The sequence below is a fragment of the Diorhabda sublineata genome, chromosome 9, assembly GCF_026230105.1.
Source record: "Diorhabda sublineata isolate icDioSubl1.1 chromosome 9, icDioSubl1.1, whole genome shotgun sequence".
Classification (NCBI taxonomy): Eukaryota; Metazoa; Arthropoda; class Insecta; order Coleoptera; family Chrysomelidae; genus Diorhabda; species Diorhabda sublineata.
The window spans coordinates 8,517,987-8,536,999 of NC_079482.1; the positions used below are offsets into that span (position 1 = coordinate 8,517,987).

At 32.4% G+C, this 19,013-nt stretch overlaps 1 protein-coding gene across 1 annotated transcript in view; it reads right to left on the reverse strand.

The window, feature by feature from the left end:
• LOC130448722 (uncharacterized) overlaps positions 1 to 17,817 on the reverse strand; it is a 90,409-nt gene extending 72,592 nt beyond the window's left edge. Inside the window, exon 1 of the mRNA XM_056786211.1 lies at positions 17,684 to 17,817. The gene's annotated coding sequence lies outside the window, so the exon portion shown is untranslated. The remainder of the gene's footprint in view (positions 1 to 17,683) is intronic.
• Between the last annotated feature and the right edge of the window lie 1,196 nt (positions 17,818 to 19,013).

Sequence of the window (19,013 nt, forward strand, 5' to 3'; positions counted from 1 at the left end):
AATATAATGATATTTCAATAAAAATTCAAATAACCTTAATAATTCCTAAACCGTGCGGAAATGAAATAGGTCGCTCTCATGAAAGTTACTAAATCAAATAACGCAATAATCTTTAAATTCCTTTAAATACTTTTGTAATTAAAGTTTTTTTTACAACTCTTACAGGTTTAAAGGAAAGTATACAGGTCACCTTATGTATGACACCCTGAAAATCATGTAAACCATATTTAAGTAAATCAATTGATTATTAGATGTCTGAAGGTAAAGTTTCACAATTACAGTATTCGTTACGTTGCCATCCTTCAAAGTACCACAAATTTAATGGCATGACACATTGCACAGACTCTAATTGATGAGAAATACACGCACTCGTAGCGCTAATGTAAAATTCGTATTATTGATTATACAAAATGGGAAACTTTAAAGAATCTTTTAACCCCTTTTTTATTTACAATCTGTAAAATGGTTCAAAACAATATATAAGTTATCTTACAAAAAAATTACCCAGTACCAATTTCCTCTCACTTGAGTAAAAATAATATTTTGATTGAGGGGTAACTACACAACACATCACTATGGCATTAAAATATGCCAGGCAGATCACACAGAAGATGCCTTCTAAGCCTTCATTTTTTCCTATCCATACGATATAGTATCTTCTTTTTTATCTTACCTAAGAATAGTTTTTGGTTTATCACTCTGTCTTACTTAATTCTCCTTCATCGTTCTTAGTTGTTCCTTCTCCATTGCGTCCATTTACTTCTAATAATGGTCCAATTTTCTACTGCGGATAATAGCTGGCATTGTTATCACGACATATATAATCATTTCACATCCATATCTTCTCCGTTTTCCATAAATTGTAAAGCTTATTAACTTTATTAAATCTAACGAGGAGAAATCATTCTAATTTCATAGAGACAAGTATAAGAATAGCTTTGAGTCCTTGATTAATTTTAGCACGGTTTTCCTATAGCTTCTCTCTAGAGGGCGTCGGCTATTTCCGTGGAGAATAGTATGCCTTTGTAAGTAATTATTAAGGTGTGTGCATTTAATTATCTTTGAAATTCCAGTTTTCATTCACTAAATGCGACGAGAAAACAAGAAATAGACATTTGAAATATTTATTATTAATATAGTAAGGTGGAGTGTCATTTATTTCTAGCGAAGACGTAACATTTTTTGTTGATACATTTTTGCAAAATATCAAAATTAACCCATTGTATCATTCACGTCCGCCTACCTAGAATGGATTGAGCTTTCCAGCAATCCTCATCCCATCAGAATCCTTTGATACACACTCTCCTTTCTATTTCTTTGTGTTTCATACAAGTGTTTTTTTCGAGGTAGTACCATATTTTGCTTTCTTTTTAAACGTACCTGTTGATGGATTTCACAGTCTCTTAAAGGGTATAAGTCCTAATTGATTAATTACGACTAAAATCGGCTTTAAGGAATTAATCCATTTGCTGGAGCTGACCTAGTGGTAATATGTCCTATAATATCTTTATTATTTTTCTCCTTCATACATCTACAGTTGTTCGAAATATGATTTATTCATCAGAAAATTTTTATTTCATACTTTTGTATGCTAATGCTTTGTTTTTATACTAATCCACGCCTAGTAAATGTAACATTCATAATATTGTATATTTACTTTTACTAATATAAACAACCATGACGTTATATTGATTGAAAGCAAAGAATAACTATCAAGGATAAAAGTTACCTAATTCTGATTAAGTCTTTATTGTTACTTTATCGTACATTTTAAAACTGTACGTATTAAATCACGTTTCTATTGCACTCTTTCCTATGTTTCTAAAAAAACAAGGAAATTAACATATTTTTAATAACCATTTGCAATAACCTTACCCATCAATATTGAAACAAACGAAGCAAAAATGAATGTCTATGTCGTAAAAATTTGATGTGTATTGATGTTAATGAATCTCGTGTTAGGAAATTACCATAAAGCGAATGCTTGATTATTTTAAAATTTATCGGCATTTTCATTTGAGGGAATTGAAAGATATATAGAAGAAACTGCCGAATGACATTTCCAGATAGTTAGATACTATATCTGTCTCAATATCATATTTTTATTCATTTTACTTCATTAGAAGAGAAGCGATTGTAATGGTTATATGGTTTTAGAACTAAAATTAATCTTATTATAATTGACAATAAAAGACCACGTTCCATGTTGAGGTAAAAATGAAACACACAATAGAAGTTTTTCTGTTATTGTTATTGTGGAATAAATTTGAAAATAAAGACGATATTTCGTTTACTTATGGTTCCACAGAATTTGTGTGATCAGTAAACACTATATGTGTGGAGATGTAAACATAATCTCACTTGTATCTGTTAATAGTAAGTAATGGGTTCGGAAATGAAACGGGAAGATTTTGTAAATTGTTATTGTTGACAAAATATTGATAATAAATAAAATTTTTTGAGAACTACATCTGCCAAATGTCCTCCGTTGACACCTATGCATTCATGAAGTCGAGCCTGAAAGTTCTGCATAACTCTTCGCAGCGTATCAACAGGTATTGCTGCAATTTCGTCACGAATTAGTTGTTTGAGGGCCGGAATTGTCCTGGATGGATCAGTCCAAACACTTTCGTTTTTAGATAACCCCATAAAAAGAAGTCGTAGACATTAAGGTCGGGAGATCGAGGGACCAAACGATATGCCCGTTTCGAGAAACGACACGCCTTGGGAACAAAGCATTCGCCACATTCATTGAAATTCTTGCAGTGTGGATTGTTGCACCGTCTTGTTGAATAAGTGTGTTTTCGTTAACTGGAAAACGGCGAAGTTCAGGTGTGAGAAAGTTCCGAATCATCCGTATCTCTCAGAATTAACGTTTATGGTATTTCCAGCCTCATCCTTGAAAAAATACGGACCGATGATTCCAATTGTGACATTGCACACCATATTGTCACTTCCTAAGTATGATGAGGTGTTTCATGAAGCAAACGAGGGTTCTCCTCCACCCAGTACCTAAAATTTTATTTGTTTACAAAACCGGAGAGGTGTGCCTCATTACTCATCTACAAGCTGTTAATTTGGTCATCATGTTCTTCCAACCTGGCAAGCATAACCTCACAAAATCTGAGACGCTGCTGATAATCACCCGGGTGAAGAGATTAAACAACCTGTATTTTACACGGATGATATCGAAGATCTTGATGGAGTATCCTCCTCACCGATCTGTCACTTATTCGAAGGCGTTTGGCGTGATGGATGGTCGATCGATGTGGACTTCTTAACAGTGCTTATCGACCACGTTTGATATGTTCAGGGATTCGAATCGTTATGGCATTACCACCTCTTTTTCTAGATGGCGATCCAGTTTGCTCGAGGTTGTTTACCAACATTTTAATCGAATATTCTGACGGAACAAGTTGGTTACGCGGTATGTTGAAATGCTGTCTAAAATCCCAACGCGTTTGCACTAAGCTCTCGCCAGTTTTGATAATAAACCTTAATTGCGTAGCTGCAATGCTCAGCCGTCCAACACTCCATTGTACACTAAATGGCAAGCCACTCAGATCCCGGCAGCCCAGTGACTCTCTTTCCTACCATTTCACCACACGCTGCAAGCCCCACCCCAAATCTTCCCGTTTCATTGCCGAACCCTACTTCGAAATAATTGATCGGAAATCCAACGCAAAAAATACATGTCATTATGTTTAAAGAGTTTTCCAAACCCAAAAACAAATACCGACTGAAATATGGAAAAAATGATACACATGGCATTGAGTGCATGAAATTCAGCCTAACCATTTCAAGCTACATTAGTCATACTTTGCTGTATTTATTGTAATATAATGGTAGCATACTAAAAACAGAGGAATTCTTTATATAATTTTAACTCTGTTGTAGCAAAATTAATAGAGTAGGAAATTTTATAATAATGTTAAATAAAGATGATGTATGTACATAGAATTAATATAAAGATGGAGGAATCTACATTGATTCTTAAAATAACATAATCATTTATAACCTATGAATTAAAGTTCTTACACTGTCAATTTTGTAACCTCACAATTATATAAAAAGAAGAAGAAACTATGAGAATGTACTCTGAGTATATTAAAAAAACAGACATCGTAAAACAACATAATTAAAAAAGTGACAATCGTTAAAAAACTATAAAAGACGGGAAAAAGAAGGTTGGCGTTGGTTACCAAAAGTAAATGAGAAATTTTGAAGTATAAGTAGTCATCAGAAAATCTAAACGGAATTTGAGCCGGAATAGTAGGTACCTCTCTTAGAGTACTAGTACGAACAGATATTGGAAGACCTGGAACTTGGAAATGATAAAATTTATAATGTGCTCATGCATTTATTATAATTTTCTTCATAGTAATTGGTGGATTTGGAAACTGATTAGTTCCCTTAATAATCGGTGCCCCAGATATATCTCCACGAATAAATAACATAAGTTTTTGATTATGTTCTCTATCACTATTTCTTTTAATTATACTTTTAGCTACATCAAGAATAAGTTCTGGTGAGAAAATCAGCTTCGTGACTACCTTTGTTGCTTGAGTGACCGGGCACCGTAGTTAGTTAGATCTTGTTCTTGTTTGACTTTTTTTCACTCCAACATAAGCCTAGACCCCACCGTTTCAGCTTGCTTGGCTCCTTGGGCTCTGCTGTATCATTATCAACTTTGTAGTATTTTTCAAACTTCTATTTGACATTGCTATGAAAAGATAGTATCGATATTAAAAAGGATGTTAGTATATCTATTAACCATTTTAACATTACACATCTGTATGTATAATGACAATTCATTAAAATTATACATTCAATATTCATCACATTTTCGTCAATTAGAATTCCGTTTCATATTTATGCATCTGAACATCAGCTAAATATTTTTGCTCTTTTTAATCCATAATTTACTTCTTGACTCATAAAAATATAATTAAATTTCACACTTGTCATGTCAATTGCTAACACGTTTTTCAGCAAAAATACCCTGGAAAAGTTCAATCCTATCCCGTTTATTCTATGATGAGATGAATCTGACCGTAAATTGCAAAATTCCAACTGAACATCTGCTCTATTTACATTCTCATTTGAATAGTAAAGCAATCTAAATATAATAAACACATGCTAAAAATTTATTCATTTATTCAGATTATATACGTGTAAACTAAATGCACCCAAATTTTAAAATATATACACATACAAACATATGAAGCACCTCTACAAATTTAATTTGCTCCATAATTGTGAAAAGTAGTAAGAAAGGTTTCAAATCCGCAGAACCATAACTGCGTCTACAATAAATTTTATTAAGTGAAAATTTTAAGAAGCTAGCGGAATCAATGGAAAAATTATATTATTATTATCGCTATGAAGTATTTCAACAAATCAGTTTACTGATTTATTTAGTACGAGTCGTACTCGTTACGAAAATACTATATTCAATGCGATTAAAATAAAAGAAAATATTCTGCATCTAATGAATTTTGAGTTAGTTGCTTTTCAGTTAAAAATAAAATGCTTCCGAACGGTACACGTAAAACATAGCTTATTCGCGATCTATTTGAATTGCTTAAAAATTTTTGGTATGTGTATTATGATCATCAGGAATGTTTTAGATCACTATTTTTTAAGAAAATGAATGCTGTATTTAACAGGGTTCCTTTTTAAACCACAATTCCTTTTATTGGATGTAAAACTTCGTTGGGGAGTGTAAAATGTCCTGCTTTATTTATTTTTCTTATTTCTCTTCTTCTATCACATGTAATTCCTCTTTCATAAAAAAGGTTTTTGAGTTATGTCTCATGAAAATTTTTCAATATTATACAGTTATCATTAAATCCGAATTCAACGTGGCCGTATCATCGACACTGAAGACCAGCTTTCGGGACGACCAAAAGCTGAAGCAGGCTTTTTTGTAGCGGTTTAAGCAGAATGTTCAATCAGAAAACTTAAATTAAATTTAGATCCGCCATCACACTCCTGAAACGAAAAAATTGACAAGATAGTGAATTGTAAAGGACGAACATGTTCCAAAAAGGAAATCAATAAAATATAATTGTTGTGCATCATTTGGTGGATAAGATAAGGAGAGAAATTACAAAAAACGGCATTAAACGAAATAGTGGGCCCTTTTCCACCAGGACAACGCACCTTCACATCTCATTGATAGACATGGCTAAAATTGCACTTCGAATTGGTTAAAGATTCATAGTATTCAACAGATAGGGCCCTTATCACTTTTTTTCAGTTCCCTAACCTTGGGATTTCACTTACAGCAGACTTCCATTAGACAAAGACGTTATCGACCTAAACGCCTATTTTGAGTAGAAAGACGTTACTATTATTTGGTCTAAGTGTCTCTACTTAAAAGGAAACTATGTTGAATAATAATAATTTCTTTGTTAGGTCGCAAACATTTCCGATGATCCTAGTATTTGAGTACAATTTCACATATTTGACTTGATCTATAACTATCACTAAATGCTGCAATTAATATTAATATCGAAAGAGTTCCTAAACATAATTTTCGATTTCGTGATTCTTTTTTAGATAAAATAATTGGTTGACCTTTTTGGTTAAATGTTAATGTGGCAAAATTCGTTTTGACTATAAAACCACATCGACATTTTAATTACATAACTACCTTTAACAATTTGTCCAACTGTCAATGTACCTTTAGCAATATAATTAAGTAAAGCTAATTAAATTTCAATACTGAATTGGTTTAATTAATTGAGATCATGGGAATTGAAAAGACTATTATGAGTTACAAATGTTTTGTTTAAACTAACATGCAGTATGAAATTTTTCACGTTATATCAACTATCAGATACAACGTTGAAAATTATTCGGGATGGATTTAATAAAATCAATTAAAAACAACAAATATACACAATTTAGCAATAAATAATTATTAATTTGGAAAGATAATTTTTATTTTATAGATACGATTTACAAAAATAGAAATAAAATATTCTACTTAAAGTAATAATTATTGGAAAAAACTGTTTTCACTCGGGTAGCTCATTCTACCGAGGTCCTTTTTATTACCCACTGTTCAACCTGTTTCTAAAACTTTTCCAGATTTTCTTTCACGCTGCAGGTGCAGCATCAAAATAAAAAAAAATCATTGGTCTGCAATTATGTTAGAGATGGGTAAGCCGTGAAGAAACGATTAATTTAATTAAATCGATAAGTACGTGGGTATTGCGACTTTTTCTTCTCTATTTGAGATATTTTTGCTCTATTTCATCAGTGAACCCTTCTGCGATTAGATTATTTTATTTTGTGCAGTGTAATTATCACTCCACACTATTAAATTACGTTTTGGTGTTATTTTGTAGCAACGTACTGCTCTCAATACGGTAGATTCAATTTCACTTGCACCCCTACCTGTTAGTGCTTCATGCCACATAAAAGTGGAAACCGCCTTCGTTATCTGGAATGTGTATACTAAAGTCGTGAACACACATCTCTTTTTTGTCTTTACTGCATTACAATGAAGTGCGGTTGAGGGATGTTTCACATTAAATTTTGTTGGATTGCTCTTCATAGAGGCATAAAGCGGATCACAAAAATTGCATGTGGCACTGCGAATTTGAATTAAATATTTTACAAAAATATGTTCGGATATTTTTTGGAAAATTTCCATTGAAAGAACGACGTAAAGCAGTATAGTCTAAATCACTACTTAAATATTCTTTATAAGTCTTAGTCTTTTCAGGAAATACAGTTCGCACGGTCGACAATTCGTGGATCATCTTCATCAGTGAGAAAAATAACATAAAATACAATGAACACGTGTTTTTACTCATAAAAATGGAACTAACTGACCCGTTCTTGACAAACTTAATAATAAAGTTAATGTACACACGCATAGCCTACCATATCAGAACACCAATGCCGCCCTTAGTGTGCGCACATTTTCAAACAGTATCAGTATTTGAAGCTTGTTAAACAAGCTACATACCCCATAAAAAAGGGGAAACAATCACATAGCCCGTTATAAATTTCCACTCGTCAATTTATGAAAGTAGATCTGAAAGAATAACAAATTTAATTCAATGTGTCGAAAATCATAAGATAGATTAGATTAGATAGATTTAGAAATGATATCCCAATAATTTACCCAGATTATAGTTCTTCACCTCTCGTATGGTTCAAGTCAGCCTTACAAATAGAAATCAGCTTATAAGGGTTGATATAACAATGTCTTCTTGCAAGCCAGTAGAATGCTCCAAAGGTTAATACTAGGCCCTATTTTGTTTCTTCTGTTTATAAACGACATCGCCTCTTTAAACATGATAAATGTGATAAAATATGGTCTATTTGTAGACGACACTAGTTTCTCTTGGAGCAACCCTGATCTCCCGGCACTTCATAGAACCATATATAGTGACCTAATCACACTTAAATCATGGTGCGATTCTAATCTGCTCTGTCTCAACGTTTCTAAAGCTAAAGTTTTATAATATGAGAAAACATTGTGAAATACATTTGTTATTAAACAACACCACCATTCACGTCGTTAAAAATGTAGAATTCTTAGGGCTTGTTGTGGAATTCCTTGAAATGGGAGTTACATGTTGCCACCTTATCTAAAAAATTAAGCTCCTCCTGTTTTGCACTCAGAGATCAGTTTCCAAAGAACTGAACTTATCCACCTCCTCAACAGTTTATTAACTCCTTATTGAGTCGCATCTCCGATATGCCCTTTCCTTCAGGGGTATGTGTTGTGAGACTCAATTTGAGCTAATCTTCAAACTACAAAAGAGAGCTGTTAGATATTTACCCGGACTAAACAGCAGGGGTCACTGCAGAAACTTCTTTGAAAGATTAAAAATTCTGACTCTCCCTTCCTTATTCATCTTTGAATCCGTTGCCCTAATTCGTAAGCACGCTTCCCCAATTTCAGAAAGGTCGTTGCACGGCTATCCACTTAAGAATGCGGAGCGCGATCGTTACCTGCCTTCTCCACGTTCAGAATTAGTTTAGGGCTCAATATTTTACAATGAAAAAAAATGCACAATCACTTGCCAATTGAAATCAAATCGATATCATCTTTTCCCTCATTCCGCAATAATTTGAGGGCATATTTACTGGAAATTCCCTTCTACTCTGTAAACGACTCCTATTCTAATAATAATATTTAATTCCGGGCATTCTGTTTTAAATTTGCTATGGATCTATCAACAACTTATATACTAATTATTACCTATTACTATTACTTATAATTTTGTTACTCTTTGTGGTTTTGTTTTATATATTGAATTTTTATTTTGTTTTATCTTTATTTAGTTATTTTTGTTTGTTTCTTAGTTTTTACAAGGTTTTGTCTACAAATTGTAACAATTTTTTGACAATAAAGCATTTCTCTCTCTTTTTTTTTCTGCAACTGACTGCGCAAGTATTCAAGACACATAAACTGTTTTCATTGCTAGTCAAATATTTTTTTATTTTCATATTCTTCATGATTTTTTTCTACTCTTTTATTCCAAATAAAAAATATTAGGCAAGCGTTATGAAAAACTTCTTGCAAACACAACTACTTTCCTCGCTATCATTTAAGCGAGCACTTCTTGAAAATTAACACGCTCTACCGGAAAAAAATCTGCCTAAAAATGATTCCATTTTTTCAACATAACGTTTGGGTTTCTTATATCTACACTTCGTGAGATAAATGTACATTTTGGGTCGTAATAATTGACATTGGTCAAGCGAAATTATCGTTGTTTGTGGTGGGGTTTACTTGACAGTCCTCTATCTAAAAAGGTTGGAAGGAACAGAAAAACCTCTTTTAGTCGTAGCTGTAGGACAGTAAGTCAATTCTACCTTGGAAAGCATCCTTATAAACGGAGTAAACCGAAACAACTACAAAAAAATTTCTCTAGGTTTGATATCGTTATTTCAGTGAAAATTTAGAGGGGAATTCTACACGAAAAAACATTTCTACGGATAAAAATAAGATTTTCCTTGCACCACTTGAAGAAGAAATATTGGATCCGAAGACCATATAGAAGGGATCCCCAGAAAATCACTAGTATTTTATTTACGAAGTATTGTTTTCCAGGCCGGATTCTGTTAATTTTATTTTCTCTCAGAATACTCGAAGTTTCTTTCATTTTCTAAGTTTTATTTCTAAGCATATAAAGGAACCGTTCTGGCCAAAGTTTTATTAGCTTTTTTTGATAATCGTTCCGGCCAAAGCTAGATTTTCTTCTATTTGGGCAACTGCCCTGGCCAATATTTTGTGAGCCTTTTTTAGACGACCGTCCTGGACAAAGTCTTTTTATAATTTTTTCCATACAGTCTATTTTTATGAACTGTTAATTGGTTATATTTGTATATCTGTGATAATTTAAAAAATCAGATGGTGCCCCTCAATAAAGACTTTCGATATAAAAAGATCCAATATAACATAATTAAGTAGGGGTGACATTTGATGACAATTATCATTTCTTTATCGTCTACTAAACCATAGAAAAAATCAACTAAATTAAGTTACATCCACTTTTTTTATAGGTGATAATAACGTTGTAAATGAAAGTGTAATGTATAACGAATAACCCTCTACTTTATCTGTAGTCACTATTAGGATCATGAACGTTAAACTCAAATATTTATTTCAAAATATTATTCCGGTTCAACAACCTCTTCGCTCGGACCCTTTCACACTTTGAAATATCCCCTTTGTTATAAATGTCAATATCAATCCAATATTCGTGCTTCTAGGTAATATAAATTTACAGACATTTGTCTGCCTCTTCAACCTTTGAAAATGTATTAAAATATGGAATCCATGGAGCTCAACATATTTGATGGAATTCAAAATGATAAAGAAAGAATAAAAATATCAATTCTATTGCAAATTCTGGGTAATTCGTAGAAATTAAATCTATTCTCATGCATCTTAGGGATTGTATTGAGTATTTTCAGGCATGTTATATATTTCACAAAAGATTTCATCTAAGTAAAATTACCTGCAACCCTTTCCATTCATTATTAACATTATTTAGAAATATTAGGAATGATATATTCAGTTCGTCGAAGATTCCATACCAAACGGCCCTCTAATAACGCGAGGAAATCAATGGACTCGCTTAGTGTAAGTACTAGATAACAGTTTATGGAAAAACGTCATTTGGTGGAAAATTTTGATTTGTGATTTATCCGTATTTGTAAGTCAGTACGATCATTGCTGGTAAATGTATAAGTAGGACGGTTTTATGACCGGTATGTTACACCGTAATACCAATCTACAACCAATCACCATTACATATCAGCAGCTAGAGGTCCTGGCGTTTTATTTATGTGTGACAATGCTCATCCACATACTTCCAGACTTGCAATGGACGCCTCAATTATCTCGGAAATGAGGTATACGATTTTTATAAATTTTTGTGTCTTGAAGTCTTGTGATACGGCCGGTATTATGGTTGTATTTAAATTGCTGTCATATCTCTCCTTTTACGGGAATTAAAAGATATGATCACCATAGAGATAAGAAGAATTGAGCAGTCAGGGATGCTGCAAAATTTACCACAAAGTTTTAAAAATCGCATGGCTTGTCTTGAAGTAAATGGACAACATTTTGTGCTGTAATTGGATTTACTGTATGTTTTCCAGGATTTGTAATTTTTCCACTTTACAAATGTGGAAATTTGGATAAATATTTTACTGCACCAGTTTCGTTAAACATTTTACTAACTTACTGACACTAGACCTTGTTTGTATTAGCACATAAATTATTAAAGAATATCCAAATTAAACAAGTTTATTCAATCGTAGCCATCTAAATATACAATATTTATCGCAACTTTGGTGAAGATACAGTAAATGTAGCTATAACATGGCATTTAGGTATAGACATATTACATGAAAAATAACCAGAATTTCTTAAAGATTTCTAAAAGCACAAAATATGTAGGGTGATCAATTTGAAATAACAAAGTTTATTATTTTTCCTGAAAAAGGAAAGATTGACAAGAATGTAGATGCCACCATAATACCGGTCCTTGCGCACAAAAATTCCGAGATATTTGAGGCATTCCATACATAAAACTCAGGAAGGTCTACGAATATCAATTATTTCCTAGTCGATTTCCCATATTTTTATGTGTACTATCGAAGACTTCCCCTAAATCATCGTAAATTCTATTGTCTGTAATTTGTTCTGTTATTTGACTCGAGGTGAATATCTTGACTGGCGTTGATGTGTTGGATATAAATCTTGCAGGTTTTTAGTTTAATGCATTGTCTACCTCCTATCTTATTCTATCTTATGTTATCTATACCTGCATATAACTTATATGTAGTAGTGATATTCCTCTGGAATTATCATTCGATATCAACATTGGTGAATGTCCCTGACTTCAATTTCATATTGAAACAATTTGTGAGTGTCGAGATAAAAATGGACCTCCTCTCAACATTTTAAAATGCGTATATTTCACTATAAAACCTAACCCCATTCATATCAATTATCGCATTGCTAATAATGTGCTTAAAAGATGTGCAACATTCAATTGGTGATACATTGGATAGTATCTTACTGTTGAGAATTATCCTTGGTGGAGGCTTTAGACACCTTAGTTTCAAATTGAGAAACTCTAGGCAGTTTATAAAAGTTAATACCGTATCTTTATTTTTTAATGAAATCGTTTATCCAAAACTAGAATATGCTTCTCTTATAAATTATGTTAAATATATGTGGTAAGTCTGACAATATATATCCACCACAAAGAATACCTCAAAAGGTGACAAATAAAATTAACAACAAAGTTGCCACTCCGTTGTTAATGTTAATGTTCGTTAATGTTCTCAAGTTGTGTCCTTTAAATAGAATGAATCAATATCGCTGTCATATATAGATATTTTTTAGCATTATTTCTAACATAGACATAAACTTTTTAATCGTTTTACAATTTCCTCATTACTAAGTTGGAATTTCTGGAACCGTTGGCGATATTCATACTGAATACACTGTTTACACCACCACTACACCAACACTCACAATTACACTGTCTGACGTGCGTTTCTATAACAAAGTTATCGTCTTCAGAGACTGAAGGTGAACAGTTTACCTTATATGTACAAACGAGAATAACTTAACATAAGGTAAGATATTTTATCATTCTAATTGTATATTTTGCATAATTATTCATACATAAATATTCCATACAGACACATAAAATGATAAAAAAAAATTGTCTGAACGTAGTCAGATCTAGAGATACGGGTCGGCACTATGCTTCTGGAAGTGCTAAGAGTAAAGCAAAAGATAAAAATTAAAAGAAGAACAAGGTTGTTCTGTCAAGAACACACAAGCTTTTCGAGTTTTTCAGAGGAATGTTGCTGTAACTACAGAAAAAAAAATCAGAAAATTCAGAAGTTGAATCCCATCTAAATAATAATGGCACTACTACTGTTTCTAATGACGCTACATTTTCTATAAGTAAAGCTGTAGCTAGAGAGACAGCAATTTATAAGTTATAAGTTTAGTCATTTCTCTCGATCTAGAGCCGTCGTGTTCAGTACAAAAACTAGTCTACAGTTTCAAGTCAAAACTTAACGATATTGGTGAATGGCAACTTTGACAGAGATTATTGGATTTGAAAAGGAACAACTGCAGCATATGAATAGGGATTTTTTTATCTTGAAATAAAATTTACAAAAATGAAAATAAGTCACGATTCTACCAAGTCATGTTTTCACGTATAAACATACACTAAAGAATAAAATTCACATCAGAGACTGGTGATGTTATTCAGAAACCAAAGGACGACTTATCTGTTTTATTTACAAAGTGAAAAATTTAGATATTTCGTAACCCCGATCTACGAAAGACGGATTAGATGACTGGAAGAATACGCACAATTTGTTGACAAGACATGAAGAAAGCACCCCGCATAGACAAGCCATAATTTTGCTGTGAAACCTCAAGAACCAAAAGACGCGTGTTGATTCTCAACTTGTTTGCCAAATTGAGAATGAGCAAGTATTGGAGGCTACTCTTAATACGAATCATTACATTAATAAAGTTTTTAGCCGAATGAGGTCTTATGTTTCGTAGCAGTGAGGAAATTATTGGTTCACCTCACAATGGAAATTATTGGTTCACCTCACAATGGAAATTATTTAAGCTTATTAGAATAAGTATCCCAATTTGACGCTTCTATGGTTCAACATATTCCAAGTCATGCTAATCAAGAATACTGGATCAAATTTGTAGTAAAATTAATACTCAAAAACGAGGGGTCGTATGATAAGATTTTTTTGTCACAGCATTATTTTCACGTCATCTATTTAATCCCGATTTTTTTTGCAGGTCCTGTAGAATATTTTTATTTTTTTATGTAAATGAAATGAATGAATGAAATTTTAACACAATGAAATTACTAAACTGAGTTATATAAATTGTCTATAATTCTAATAACAACATAGAAAAATAAATATAATATTCCTAAATTTTGCGAGTGTCTGCACATAAATTTCGAAATATGAATAATAATTTCACATGTAATTCTAGCGGAGACGGATTATAATTATTATTCCGAAATCAATTTCAATTAAATTGAATAATAGAATAGCGTTTAAACGCCATGCGATTAATAGTTGTTTCACGCACAGTCGTAACAATAATTAATGTCGCTTGCCTTGTTATTAACTGAAGCCATCAATACCCAGTGTCCCCCATAGGCAAGCGATACTATAATGAGACCGGCATGAAGTATAAGTAAATAAACTTTATGAAATATTAAACCTCTTATGGATTAAAATTATTTCCTTCATCTTAGACCTGAGGACCTGAGGACCATCAATTCGAACATACAGGATTACATTCAAATATGTAATAATCGCTATGGGATAGTATTGTCATAGGAAATCAATTAATTTTTTCATATTAATTTTTTTCGGTTACTGAACATGAATTTGAAGTTTTCGGGAAAAAATTTTGCTCGAAACTTTATTTTTTAAGCAATTTTCGACCAAATTCTGTCACTTTCTCCAATTTTGACATATATTTCAGACAAAAGCTATTTTTCGACAGGCCAGTTTCATATAAGAGTAAAATAAAAGTAGAAAGAATTCACCTATTCGTAAAAATCGCTTTTACTGAATGCTATAAAAACTTGACGTGTGAATAATAAATAATACAATATGTTGTAAATGTGTCCAAAAACCGTGAGTCATCCCAAGAAAGCATTTCAATAGCAAAAGACAGATACCTGTCAAAGTGTACTTGTACACAGTAAGGAATGAACTGTCAATCATCCTTATGAGGTACATTGATAGTAAGAAGCCATCTCATCAAAAATAGTCACCATCAATAGCTGTAGCTACACGACACAGCTGTAGAGAAAGTTTTATTAGTTGTTGGTCAAGGATTAGGATTGGAAACGAACATCAAATTACCTGGAACCAATCAACTCTTAACAAACTTCTTTTCCTCTCAAACTGCTGTGTCCGATATCATGCTGATACGTCAAGACATGTAGAAAAGCATGTAGCTACCAAAAACAGGCGTCGAACGCACCAATCTGTGTATCAACTGTGAGCGGAAGTGCAATTAAGACAGATCTCACAAATACTACTAAGGACGTCGAATTCCCAGACGAACTTGCCTTCACCTCTTCGTCGGAATCTAAGAAAAGTGTGGACAAAGAGAATAATGTAACATTTCTTTCCTCAAAGATGAAACTCACACACTTGGAGCATGACTGTGTATACTTAATATGAATGTACTATACTGAATACACGAATTACACGGAGGGTCTGTACCCTCCACCAGCAAAAAAAAAGAAGAGTATAGATAAACAGACTGAAGAGGATGTTTTTTGAAAAATGAAGATATGGACAACAGCATCTTCAACATTAAACATATGCAGATTACTACTAATCTCGTTTGTCAATAAATTCATAAAATAACTTGATACAACGTTATGACAGCAGCGACATTCATCATTCTCAACTTATCATTTTAATGATATGTACGAGTATACATATTTTACTGCTGATTATAAAACACTCCATATCATTACTGTAGTAATAATTGCATTCATTGGAGTAATTCACTCTAATCACACAGCAGTGGAAGTATCCAACAGTCGGAGATATATACTGCTCAGACGTATTCTCGTATTTCCAGTATTCAATGCTCTTTGAGGACGCAATTCTTTATATAGAAAGTAACTAAGTATGAGCTATGACAAACTGATAAACCTTTGGGCTACTCAAAAATTCAGAACAAATATATTTAAATTTTTCTGTACAAATTAATTTATGAGAATTAGCAACAAGTTTTAACAGAGATATTAAAACCAAAATGGGTCTGTTCGCATTCAGTCCAAACTAAAGAATGCAGTAGAAATCTTTCTCCATTGCTCTTTACGTCTACTGTTAGGAAATTTTTATCACAGCCTTCTCAAATAACGCTGGCAGCATAACAGTTAACGGTATTCCACTGAACAATCTACGGTATGCAGATGACACTGTGCTTCTCGTCGCCAAAGTTAGTCGAGAATATAGTCTGACACTTAACATGAAGAAGATCAAATATTTGATTATTAATAAAACTGATGCAAAAAATAACAATTTTACATGGAAAGCGTAAGACTAAAAGAGTTCAGAAAAATGACTACCTGCGTACAAGTATTAACTGCTCCGTAGATTATTGTTCAGAAATAAGGAGTCGAAATCAACAAGCCCGTGCATCATTTATGAATATCAAGAAGCTTCTCTGTAGCCGCGACATGAGCTTGGAGTTGTAACAAGGATGCCCAAGTGCTATGTATTCCCAGTCCTCTTGTATGGTGTAGAAGCTTGGACCCTTAACGCATATTGCGAGCGAAGACTAGACGCCTATGAGATGTGAGCCTACCGTAGAAAATGTCATGGATATATCAGGAAACCAATGTTCGAAGAAAAATGGATACAATTAAGATATATTGCCTACGAAAATGGTTTCACATGACATCATCTAAACAATTTAGGGCCGCTTCTTCCAAAGTCAAAACAGCTATGATAATAGATAGTCCATCTCCTAAATGTAGATGATAACTGAAGAAAAAGAAACTAAAGAAAGAAAGAGAAAAGTGTTTCACAAATTCATTATAATTAAATTATAGCAGCTATTCTGCTATTATTTCCGATTGATTTTATAATAGTGTTTTTTCTTTTTCTATAAGTGATTAATTCCCATTGTAAATATATAGCGACGTTTAATAAACGTATTTTACACAATGAGGAAATGAAAAATGTGTGAATCCGTCACCGAGAAAACCATGTCATTTTCGGTTTGTGAATAATTCCAACTATCTTTCCTGATTTATTATATAGTAGCAGTTGAGTAATAAATATGTAAATTAATACGGCTAGTTGAATAAATGAAATATGTCATACTCAGAAATGAATGTGTATCGTATCAGTCTAGTATATTTGAAAATTTCGAAAAGATCAATATGATTGTGTTTAAACATATTAAAATCATTTTCATCATATATATTTATGTGATTATGAAATTTATTTCAATTTATAATAAAATAAAATAGAACAATATTGGTTATAGAGACTTAAATATATAATGAAATGAATAATAAATAAATCATTATCGTTGTTCTAAAATTTTTGTATAAGGAATAAAATGGTTCAAAATATTTGAGTAGCTCACTCTTAATAAATCTCCAGTAAACCGTCAATCACTTTAACTACAAGTCACGACACAGTCCTTCGAAACAAATTTTACAAAGCGCACCAATCACCACAGTGTTTATTTTCAAAACCGCATCGTGGTATACATTCTCGTCTCGTATTTCTTGATCATTAGATGAATATACGTCCAGGTGGGGAATATACGCTTGCCTTGACTCTTCTAATTGACAAGGCTCTCAAGATTGTTTATATTTTTTATTCTTTATTTCAAGAGCAATATATCGATTAAATTTGAGACATCTTCGATTGATGATGGAAATATTTTATTAATTAATGGTGATTATACACACATTAATAATCTTATATTTTCTTAACCTTTCGTGAACTATGTACAGGTTTCGTCTCACACTTTATCGGGCTTCCTGGTCCATCGTCACTCTATTTTTTTGCATAAGTAGTATATTAATTTTTTGTATGTATTTATTTTTACTTAAAGAACAAATAAAAAAAATGAGTGGAGGCTTATAATACTTTTCATTTTCAACATCCATTTTAAGCTAATTGTCCGTAATTCGTCCTTATATGATAAGGTACTATTTGTGAAATTACCTGAAGTTTAAGAGGCTAATTCGAGTAAAGACGCGTACGGTGTTTTATCTAAATTGTCGCCCAAGAAACATTATTTTCAAATTTTAAAGATTCAACAACTAGTAAAGTTTTTAATTCCATTACTTAAATCACAAGAAATTCCTAGTTAGTTCAAATCACTACAAAAAAAAATAATCATATTCCAAATATATTATTATTTCACCTCATTTGCGTTGAAGTTGCCAAATGTTTAATAGGCTTATTTCGACAAAAGTAGGTACGGTACCTTTTTGTCTAAATTGTGGCTTAACCCATTACTGGCCGTTGACTTAGTGATAAGTCATTTGTTATTCGAAATCCAGTAACCGCGGATGTAGTAGTACGTTTCTTGAGTATAACTTTGTTTCATTGATTGATTAATTGCATTGCCATCAAACAGTCGATTTATTTCAAGCTGCTTTTATCAGTTTTCAAATTTTATTTATCTATGGAAACACAAGAGATAGGTCAGAATGATTATAACGATACATCATGCTCGGCTTAGATTGAATGATTGAAAAACCAGAAAGTATTATGTATTACAATAACTACATGAACTTTGTCGATTTAACAGATCGATACCTTTCTTATGATTTCATTATAACAAAAATCGTCAGATAAAGAATAACATAAAGAACAGCGCAAAGGAATCCCTAGGAGAAAGAACAATAGACACGAACAGAACACACAATAAACCCTGGTTCACTCTAGAAATTAAGGAA